This window comes from Pinus tabuliformis, chromosome 2_2 (assembly GCF_031772625.1).
Source record: "Pinus tabuliformis cultivar Carrire ecotype Pingquan chromosome 2_2, CPIR1, whole genome shotgun sequence".
In the NCBI taxonomy this organism is placed as follows: domain Eukaryota; kingdom Viridiplantae; phylum Streptophyta; class Pinopsida; order Pinales; family Pinaceae; genus Pinus; species Pinus tabuliformis.
Genome location: NC_142300.1, coordinates 35,812,755 through 35,824,809, shown reverse-complemented (window position 1 = coordinate 35,824,809; position 12,055 = coordinate 35,812,755).

Sequence of the window (12,055 nt, the reverse complement as noted above, 5' to 3'; positions counted from 1 at the left end):
GGATTGGGATCTACATAGAGATGCCTGATATTGTATCACTAGAATCTGACAAAGAAAGGAATTTAAGATTGGTTGGATAGAAAGATTCACGAGTTCGCAGCGCAGGAAAACAAGAATCCAAAAATATCAAAGGAAGATTGGTTAGACTGCTACTTATATATAGAGATCCACAAAATTTTCTTCGCCTCTTTTCCTACTGAGCTATATGAGTGGATCACGAAGCTAGCAGATAGCCAAGGAAGGTGTAAACTTGACAAACCTATTGTGTGGACTCCAGAATTGGTGTGTAGATTGTAAGCATCGGAGGATAAGATCACACATGCTGTTGATCACTAGCTCAATCAAATCATAGGAGGATGCATCACTGAGTGCACGGTAGATAATTCAGTCAGCTATAGTGAGACAGAATGACGCTTCCTCAAAGGACCCCGAGGTAAGTACGTTAAATCTTTGAATACTTGGATTAAAATGCTACTATGTGAAAAATGGGTTATGCAAATAAATTGATGTTTGGGGCTACGCGAAGTGGTAGAATCTATAGAAATGAAGGTAACACAGAACTAGAAACTAGCCCCTTGATTTCACCTCCACAAGGAGGCAAAGAAGAGCTGACGAAGGTCTCAGTAAGAAGTGCCATCAATATGTTAAGGAAGAGAATTCCATGCCTACCACCCCCACGCCAGTTTTACCATATTCACCCCCGTCTTCGCCCATACCACCTCTACCACCACTGTGAAGCAATATGGTGATCACAATAAAGCTACTAGTGTTTAAGGGAGTAGGGAATGAAGATCCGGATGAGTGTTAGTTCATGATAAAAGCTATATTAGAAGTGTAGGGAGTCATGGATGACAATATAAAGAAGGCAATGTTGGTCAATGCTCTGTAGGATCACGCACTAACTTGGTACATTAAGCATTCCAATGACAATCCGAATGCGGGGATCACGGATATCCAAGCTACGCTAAACAAAGAATTTAGCAGGCCAAAGTCAGAGGCACAGTCGATCATTGGGTTCAAGGAAATCACAATGCTACCAGGCGAGACCCCTTGGGAGTTGGATCAAAGATTGAAGTGCACAATTCATGAAGCTAACATGATGTTAACAGATGGACAACGCTGCTAATGGTTTGTAGCATCGTTAATGCTGCACTTATGGAACGCACTTTCACAACAAAGGTTGACCACTCAGGCCGAGGCCTTGGAGGTTGCGATGAGATTGCATGAGACCCTGATACAAGATCCGAACCTGGGAGTTCAATAGATTCATACGTAGTTGAAAAACTTGTGCCTTGAGATGCAGAGTTTGAAACAAGATAGGATAGCCCGCCTAGAGGTGCGTGATGAGGTATGGTGCGTAAAGTGTAAGGGCTAGGGGCACAACAAGGACCACTACCCAGTCTTCGCGAATTACCTCGTGGGAGGAGGGTTAATCCCATTGAGACCAAAGGTGCAAGCAGGACTGAGTACGATGCTGCACTATGGTGCATGATTTGTCAGATAGGAGGAAAGCATGCTATAGATAACTACCATTTTTTACAGAAGTATACGCAGAATTCATAGCAGTGGTGTTGTAATTTCTGTAGGTCAGTGGGACATGATGAGCACACCTGTAGAAGTTATGAGTTGATGATGGATCAAGCTCCTACTTACATAGTTTGGGTCGAAACGTAGCCCCTCGATCAGAACGCAGGGATGGCGTGCACTGGATTTTAGGAGCGCAGACGAGGCCGAGGTGGAGGGGGACTAAGAAGAGGTCATGGGCATTTGATATGTTACAATTGTGGAGGGCCAGGGCATTATCTGCATGATTGTACGAATTCAACATGACCATCATGCATGTATTGTAAGTTGTTTGATCATGAGACGGAGAATTGTCCTACACTGATAGCGAGGGTGCATGATAAAGGAGGACTCCATCCTCCCCCAACTCAGAACCTGCAAATGATGAGGTCTGAGCCATGCGAGGAAGACCCTAATGTAAATATTGTGCTCTGAAGTGGAATTATGACAGGGGATGACAAAGGCAAGCAGCCTGAAGAAATTACTTTGGTTTGCAAAGCTCCAATGAAGGAACCAGAATTTGATTTGGAGAGTGCTAGCAAGACCTTCATGGAAGCCAAGAGGAGCTTCACTGGTGCCTCCACTTCAGGAAGTAAAGATTGACTAGAGCCAGAAATGGACCCATCAATTCTTATACATTCCTGGAAACATGCATGAAGCTATTGCGTGACAGCAAGGTTGTAAAGGGGATGTGAGAACTCATAAATAGATGCATTGGGACTGCGCAAGGATAACCATGTGTAGTACAGAAGCTTGGAAAGCACACCGCTAATGGGAAGGGAGATGAGATTGACCACACAGATTGGAGAATATGAGATGGACCAAGTGATTCTGGATCTAGGATCAGACGCGAACATCCTACCGAAGCAGACATGGGAGTGCATGGGGAGGCCTCCACTACAATGGTCTCCTATCCAACTATGAATGTTGAAGAAGCAAAAGATCCTACCTATGGGGTGATTACAGGGAATCACAGTAGATATCGAAGGAGAAGGCGTGCTAGCAAGTTTCGAAGTGATAGAGATTGTTAATGATTGCAATCCCTACCCCGCACTATTATGAATAGATTAGATCACTGACATGAATGGACTGATAAATCTGAAGAAGTACAAGATGATTTTTGAGAAAAAAAATCTTTGTGCATAGTTGTACCTTTGGACTCTGCAAAGGGATCGCACTACGCGGAGCCGATGGGTGACTATGATAGTGACGATGACTTGGCCTACATCTACAGGATAACGACGTGAGATCAAGACTGGGTGAATCAACCGCAGATGGATGAATCTCATGGGAGCACGAAAGCTCATGCACATCAGATTCAGACGAGGAAATAGAACGATGGAAGAACCGGTTACACGAGGTAACCACACTAAACTGTAACATGATGACGAGATTGATGCGCTGCATATCAATGATGGTGAGGGACCTGCCTACGTATGAAGAGTTGAGTAAGGTGGATGACTTCTTGAACAAATTTGAAAGAGAAGTGTCAGAACAACAACGTTTTGAAGATTTGAAATGGGTGTTGTACGCTATGCGCGCGATGTGGTGGGGTACACACCAAAGAAGTTTTGAGGACTGGCACGAGTGCAAAAGGATGATGCACATGTAGTTTGGGAAGCCTCAAATGCAGTTAAAAGACAAGTATGATGGATAGGATGATCCATGCGCACACCTTTCCAAATGGATAAAGGTCTATGGGGAAGAGCCACAACCTTAGTGGGTGCACCTATTCTGTCATACCCTGGATGTTATACCCATGAACTAGTATATAAAGATGGAGCTTTGCCATGGAACAAATGAATGGGATATCTTGCGCAAAGGATTCCTATTAACCTTCATGTTTGAGGATCACTGGTGGGATACTGTTGATGATGCACTACAAGTAGTAAAAGTAGCTATCTTTAAAATACCCCAGGAGCCAATGGAAGTGCTTCACCCTGAATGGCCGATATAGCTGAGCTGCACGCTAGAGTGTTAACATTACAGAAACAGAAGGCTATCATGAGGTTCAAGGGCCATTAATTGACAACCTTGACATAACGGTGCCAGTAAAGACAAAGCAGGTAAACATTGGTACGAAGGCCAAACCAAGGTATGCAATGCTCGACAACTACTGGGATGACACAATGGAGGATAAGGTCACTGAGTTACTTTGTGAGTACTAGGACTTATTCTCGACCAAGATCACAGATTTAAAGGGGATTGTTGGCGATTTAGGGTTGATGAAGATCACCTTAAAACTCAACGTGAAGTCAGTTAAGCAGAGGCCTTATTGCTTGAATATGAAGAACAAGGAAAAGGTCTGCGTAGAACTATACAAAATGCTCACAGTTGGAATGATCGAGCTAATGGGAGAATCCAACTGGGTAAGCCCTCTGGTAGAAGAGGAAGTCAAGAAGCTTTGGATGAGATAAAGGGAGATTTTCTCGATAAGAAGACCAAGGTGATAAGATAGGATGCACACGATCACACTGAAGAGTTTGACGACTATCACCATGAATTGATCAGTATGATGCCTTGGCTTGGACTACAAATTACTAAGTGAATTAACTAGGGTAGCACGCTACAGATGATATAATGTGTGATGCCTCTAAAAACAATAAAAGGTGGGTATTTTCCAAGAAAAGTGATGGAGGGCAGGGCTAAACCCTATATAGGTGGTGTGACCACTTGAATAGCTGAGGGAAGTATAATATTAGCACTCCAGGCAGTTGAAAGGAGGCGTGGGACTATAAAATACTCTGCCTAGGAGTTGCGTGATGTTGAAGCTACGTGCATAAGCAAAGAGTCACAAGGTGCACGACTACACAAGGGGGACTATGCTGCCATAGGGGTTGGCCTGAAAGTGACCCTTGGAGTCACTGTTCATGATGGGATGCTCGACTTGAAACCAAATGGAGCGGGTGGTAGGAATTTAAGACGTGATTTATGGGCAACATTTGGAAAAATATGCCACCAAGGGAGCATTAATGATTCGGATTTGGGGGGAATGTCGAATTCAAGTTCAAAAGCTGCTATAAATTACAAAGGGCTACCCAGCAAAAAACCCTTGGCCATTTGCGAATTGAGAAATTGTATACCCCACGTAACCTGAGCAGAGCCCTGTTTAACCTATGCCGAGCATTCATTGAGTCCCTGAATACGCGAACAATATATTTCTGGTTGGACACGATGGCATCATATGAGGAAGTTATGGATATCATAGAGAAGACCACCGAAGAGGCTGCGCAGGCCCTAACAGTGGGGGATGCCCTTGAAGGCGCCGGGATTGTACCAAAAATTCTGAAGTCACCGCACACTCCAAGACCAAAGAGGGAAAAAAAAGTGATGGTTCCCGTACATGTGTACCTGCGAAACCTGCTGCGCACCAGGCTGACGATGGAGGAGAAGGGGAAAGCCATTAACATAGAAACTGACGAGGAGGAGGAAGACCTAGAGGACCTGATCATCGAAGAAGATGAAGACGAAGGCATGGAGGAGGAAACTAAGCATGTTTACCCTCTAATAAATTTGCCCACCTATATCCCCCCATGGAAGGGGAAGGCTAAATTGCCCAAAGATCTTGACAAGAGAAAGAGCTCTCTCCACACCTCGCTCCTCCAAGACAACATGATTTTTGAGGGCATGCACCTGGGATGGGTGCCTAGTTTAAAATTTGAAGATTGGGACCTCGCTGACCACGAGAAGTTCCCTCACCTAGAGACTGCACATGTTATGAAGCCTAAGCAGAACACCGTAGTGGGGGTTATTGAATTAGAGACATAGAAGTGGTTGCGCGAAGTGGAAAAGGTAGGGCTACTAAACCTACTTTGGGTGTTGCATTTCCACCGCGCCCCAATAACAATTTTCGTCATCAGGCAGCTGCTCTGACTGGTGCATGGTGGGTGTTTGTGGCTAGAGGAGCCCATCCCCATCATGGAGCATTTGATTCATCGCATCACCCGGCTGCCATGCAAAGGAGAGGACCCCGCGAATATCTCAGAGGGGAAAGCAGTGACTTGGCCATCGCAGAGGCCATGAAGAAGAAGTATAAACTACAAAATAAGAAGAGGAGCTATGCCATATCCAGCATCAACGAAAAATCAGTAAGGGTGGCAACCCAAATTCTGGCAGGTAAGGTTATGCACAAGTGTCACACGGACGAAGTACCCTCACAGGTGGTAGCACTTGTTGAGCACTACGCGGAGGGGGTCTAGTTTAATTGGTCCAAGTTCCTTTGCAAGGAATTCTTGGAGAATTGCCACGAAGCTCAGGAACAGGGAAAAAATTCCACTATGCATGCCTTCTATTGTCCATAGTGCCTGTCACAAGGAAATTGCCGGAAGACAGTAAATTCCCCACAATTGACAAGGATCTACTGGAGGCCGTGAAGTATGCTTCGCTCTGGGCCATAAAGGATGTAAATAGGATCCGCGATAGTAAGATATTCTGGGTGTTCATGGAGATGAACCTCAGAATGGGGATCAAGCACAAGCCACAGTTGTCACCCACTGTATACGATAACCTGCAAAGTTTTGCAGAGTTTAAGGAAAATCTCCATAGCATATACATCAGAGCACTTAAGGACCCGATCAAGAAATTAACAGAGCTACCCTTTGTGGCCACGAATGATGTAATTTTCAATGTACTAGAGACATGGCCACTTGAGTGGTGTGCTCTAGACATCGCGGTGATAGAGAATTCTGCACCGCAGAGGAAGAAAGAGGAGACCAAACTACGCATGGCACAATTGGAAGAAAAGGGAAGGAAGGAGGTAGCAACAGCAGAAGCATAGGAGGCGCGGGATGCTGCACAAACAACATCTGAATAGAAAAGGCAGTGACAGCAGCAGTAGCGTAGGAGGCAGCCGTGAAGGCGCACGAGGGCCAAAAGTCGCCTTCACATGGGCAGGAAGCAGAAGAAGAAGGGGGAAGCGCAGACCCACAAACCGCGTCAGCACAGTTGAAGCGCCAGCACCTGACTGAGAAGACAGGGCCGCATAAGAAGGTCAAGGCATCAAAGTTGTCAATTGACTCGATCACCCTTACCGAGGGTGATTGCACGACATCGGTGAGACAGTGCACGATGTCACCTTCGAGGCCCTCCAAAATTTTATGCTGGAGAACCAGATTGTGTTGGTGCCCTCAGAGTGTAGCTATAGGAGTTGTAGGTGCACACTCCTCAGGCTGGTACCCTTTCAACTAGCCTCGCAGTCAGGGCAATGATAGTAGAATAGATGCTGCCCGCTCGGGTCATAAATACGATAGTGTTGCCGGAAGGGGAACTCATGAAAACAAATGAGGTCGACAGGCCTATGGTTAGCAAATTGAAGGGTATCAGCATCAACATGGCTGCACTCCTGTGGGAGACATTATACATTCTACAGGATGGGATTAGTATAGAATTGCGGGCTAGGGAGAGCCATGCGCAACAAGTCCTAGGTGAGAAGAAAAATAACATGGAATAGTTGAGCTTACATCCTGACGAACTGGTGTCATAGAATCGATAGCTGGTATAGGTATTGGATGAAGCTTGTCAAAGCATCCATGAGCTGGCCATCTCAGCAGACACACTAGCAGAGGCACGCATCTACAGGTTAGCAGCAGGGGTGCATAACGCGCAGGAGGAAATGACAAAGGTCCAGCTATAGCTAAACCTTTAGATCGCCGAACTGTGGTTAAAAGTGCAGTCATCCACCCCTCCGAAAGTCAGAGAATAGTGCACCAGTGCTATTATAGTAGAACTGGATGAAATCTGCAATGCAGTGCGAAACTACACGAGAATGTTCGAGTCCTTTGAGGTCCTCACAAACCTGCAGGAGGACCCCAACATCCAGCGCTTAGAGACAGAGGCGCGAGAACTCTAGCAGCAGTATGACAACGTGAAAGGAACTGCGTAGACAGTGGCCCTCACTCAGAGGCTCACACGGACGCAACAGACCAAAGCGTTGAAAGACACAAAGAAGTAGTCCTGAAGGTGCATGTTTAGTCTTGGATCGACGAGGCCTTCAACATCACAGTAGCAATTGAAGGCAAGCTTGCACAGATGCATGGGACACAGGCACAGATGCAGGGAAGTAGTTTCGACACCACGATCTTGGAACAATGTGTCCAGGAGATCCAGCGAGCATCCACTCACTGCGCTGCCGACCTTGCATTGGTTCGAACAGAGTTGGAGGGACTCTATGCAAAGATCTCTGCATCAATAGAGTGACTCGATGGTGAGTCACGATGTTTGTGTTAAGGGCCTGTTAGGCATGGAATCCCCCCAAGGCATGTTTTGGGGCTTAAAGCCCAAGTTTTGACCAAGTCTTTTGTAAAAACTCCACAAATTATGTGTGCAGAGCACAAAGCTATAATAGAGTCACAGGGTTGTCTGCACTTGGTTTTGTAATGTAATGTCAGCTTGATAGACCTACCCATGGTCCGCGGACCATGAGATTGTTTAAATACAGTGAGGCTCTAAGTGTAGAGATAACAAATGGAGAATAACATAAAATCATGATGAGTCTAAGAGACTGAGTTGAAGTGTAAAGTGTCCTTGGGTCATAGAGTAGAAGAAGGCTCTGCATCTGAGTGCGTAGAGGCCTAGTAGTCCACAAGTAAGTGCGTGGACCGCTGCAACTCAGTGCGCAGGATAGGTCAAGTCTCTAATCATTGGAAGAATTAATAAAGAGAAGTTTACCATATTATTGTGTATCTTTCCCTGTTTTAATGTAAGGTTGGGTTTAAAATTGCATGTGTACTATTTCTTTGTTGCGCAAACCCTTATAAATGTGTTGTAATAAATATAACATAAGACATTCGTTTACACAAAGATAATTGACTAAGCGTAGGAAGATAAGTAAGATCTCAGTTACGAATTAAGCGAATAGTGCAGTGCGGGGCTCCAGTAGTGTAGAAACTCCACAACCCTCGATGAGGACTGCATGAAGACAAGTATATCAAGGCACGATAAGTGCATGAAGTAGCCTGTTCGAAGGGACGAACTATTGGACTAGTCAAGCCTCTTAGACATCTCAAGGGTGTGGAAACTTGGCTCCAACACCCACCCATACTACTTCAAATGAGACCTCAGTCCGTGCTCCACGGACTGTTGCCGAAAGGGCTAGTAGTACAACGATTTGTTTTGCTAATTAACTCCAAACCTGGGTCAGGCCCAAACAAGCGAATAGATAATCACTATAAGTGGGGTCCAAAATCGACAAACACAACGAAAACATGTAATACACATATTTTACATAATGATATAAGATTATTACTTATTCATGAGAAACAAAGTAAAACAAATCTATTAAATTACTATGGTGAATACATTATAGAGCAGAGAACTCTAGCATCCCCAAACAAGTTCGTATATAACTAGATATACTCTAAATAACTGATTAGTTCCCAACTCTAACAACAGAAAACACAGAAAAATAATGTAGTATTTCATTTGATTAACTAATCACTAGAAAAAATCTATTTATAAATTAGAATCAGACGCCAAAGTATCCCAGCTAGAACTTAAGTTCCAAGTAATAGTATACAAAAAAAAATTATGTCCAAATAAAATCTTCTAATGATGATCCTTACTACTACTAGAAAACCAGGATTCGAAGTACACCACTAAAATGAAGAGAGTCTATAATACGACTACTAACCTGGAAAGTGTGTACAAAAGGCAATGAGTTACTCCAATAACAACAAAGAGAAGAAACCATTTAGTTTCGCTAACCATGTTATGCTACAAGCTCAATACTATGCATACTAATTAAATATATTTCTGAGGAATGGGTAAAATTGTAGAAATTAGAGTGACGTCAATACCTGAAAGGTGATTGCAATGTTTACTCCATAAAGTATGGGAAACAAAACCAACAAGGGGTCAGCAATATTAATGCAAATTTCAAAAGTAAACTAATTGTAAATGTTCAACAAGAAAATTTAGTTGGAAAGAATTAAATGGCGAAACCCTAATTGTAATCTTGAACCATAAGAAAAAAGGGAAACTTTTGTGTACAATATTCCTGAAAAACGATTCAACAAGTTTGTGGCATGCAACCTAACAAATTCCGTACTCGGTTTTCCATAATAGGAACTTGTAACAGAAAAAACCGAACTAGAACACAATATGTTTGTAACGACCAGTTGGTTCGTCTATTTTACCTCAAAGAAATGGTATAACGCTGAATCCTACACGACCAAACTAAGGACCTCGTGAAAGAAAGGAATAAAAATAACAATGAGAATGGGGTTGAAATGAGTTTCCAAAATTCACGAATTAAATAATCAAATTGTAATCAAGTGTAGCCACAACACATACGTAACAATTGCATATTTCATTGAATGCCTTTTGATAAAAAAGGAACACACACATATATATAAAAGAACCCTCCTCCACAGTAACCATAATGAATTATTGGGGATGGTAGTAAACACTGCAAAATGGTAATAACCATAACGAATTATTGGGGATGGTAGTAAACACTGCAGAATGGTAACAAAAAAGGTGGCATCAAACTCTGTAACATGGAAACAAAATAAACAACTTTATAAGTATTAATTCAGAGCACAAGATACTTTAGAAAAATCATTCCCATATTAAAACCGAGGGAAAGGAAAAAACCAAGAAAAGCCCATGGAAGCCAAATAACTTTAACAATGACTAGAATTACTTGTGTGTGAGGCAAGTGTATCTCATGAGTACATGTGTTGAAGAAAGAATTTCTCTAGGTGAAAAGGAGGTAGGTGTCATTGAGTAAACCTACCGGTGGAAGAAACCCTTGTTCACCATAGCAAAGATCTACAATGAGGAAAGAATTGAACAAAGTAGAATGTGCCATGAAATGAATGTTACGGTTGTAGGAATTTACAGGGTAAGTTCCTCAGAAAGAACACCAAAAGGACACCGCTCACAACCAGATCTCAAATCAATACACCAGTATTTTTGACGTGGTTAAAACCCTCAAAGTGCAAGGAGGGAAACAGTCCACGGCCTGTCCCAACGTGGGTACTACAGGCAATTTATTAATCAAAGAATGAAAATTTACATAAGCTTCTCTCATGCACGGATTACCTGAACAATGACCCTCCATGCGCTTTAAATAGAACTCATGGACCAATCGGGTGTCAAGCCACGGATCAAGTGTCGGTAATACCGAGGTGAGAGTGAACCGTCGGATCACTACATATCGTGACCGTCGGATTGTAAGTTACAAAATGTACAACGGTAAAGAAACACACTTTACCTAACTCTAACCTAACTCTATACTAGACCAAGTTGAAGTTAACTATATCCTATGTGTCGGAATATCCTAACATCCCCCCTTTAGGAACAACTTGGGATAGGATTGAAGAATTTACAAATATGACACAATGGGAGAAGGAAGGAGGCACTAGAGCCTATCCCCCCTTAGTGACAACTTCCTGAACTCCAAGCATATATCGAAGTTTAGTGAACTTCGCCTCTGTGAGAGCCTTTGTGAAGATGTCTGCAACCTGATCATCTGTTGGACAATATTGTACTTCAAGAACATGGTCATGAATGAGCTTTCTGATGAAGTGCATGTGTAGTTCAATGTGTTTGCTGCGCTGATGCTGGACTGGATCTTTGCATAGCTGAATGGCACTTTGATTATCACACCAAAGTGTGGTTGGATGCTGCTGCTCAAAGCCAAACTCTGATAGGATCTGACGAAGCCACAAGGCTTCCTTACTAGCTTCCACGGCACCACGATACTCTGCTTCTGCTGATGAAAGAGAAATGGCAGCCTGTTTCTTACAAGCCCATGTAATAGGTCCTGAACCAAGAGTGAAGACATAACCGGCAGTAGACTTCCGATCATCAGGGTCACCAGCCCAATCAGAATCAGTGAAACCAACTAACAGAGGAGCTGCTTTGGCACTGTAATGAATCCCAAACTGTACTGTACCTCGAACATAACGAAGTATTCTTTTAGCTGCTTTCCAATGACTTTCACGGGGGTTTTGCATAAAACGAGCAACAAGTCCAACAGCAAAGGAAAGATCAGGACGAGTATGGGTTAAATACAAGAGTTTTCCGACAAGTTGACGGTATAAGGTAGCATCAACTTCAGGAGAAGTACAAGAGACTGAAAGTTTGACTCTAGACTGAAAGGGAGAAGGGGCTGGCTTACAGTCTTCCATGTGAAAATGACGAAGAATATCACAAGCATACTTGGACTGGGAAAGAAAAATACCCTCCTGGGATTGCAAGACTTGAAGACCGAGAAAATAGTGTAAGTGTCCTAAGTCTGTCATTTCAAATTTCTTTTTAAGGCTGGACTTCACATGGTTTATAAGGTTGGGATCACTACCAGTAAGAATAAGATCATCAACATAAAGAACAAGGATGATAAGAGAGTTGCCCACTTTCTTGGTGTAGACAGTATTGTCAGAATGACACCTAGAAAAGCCAGATTCTAAAAGAAAGCTATCCATTTTGGCATACCAAGCCCGAGGAGCTTGCTTGAGGCCATAAAGGGATTTCTTAAGTCGACAAACAA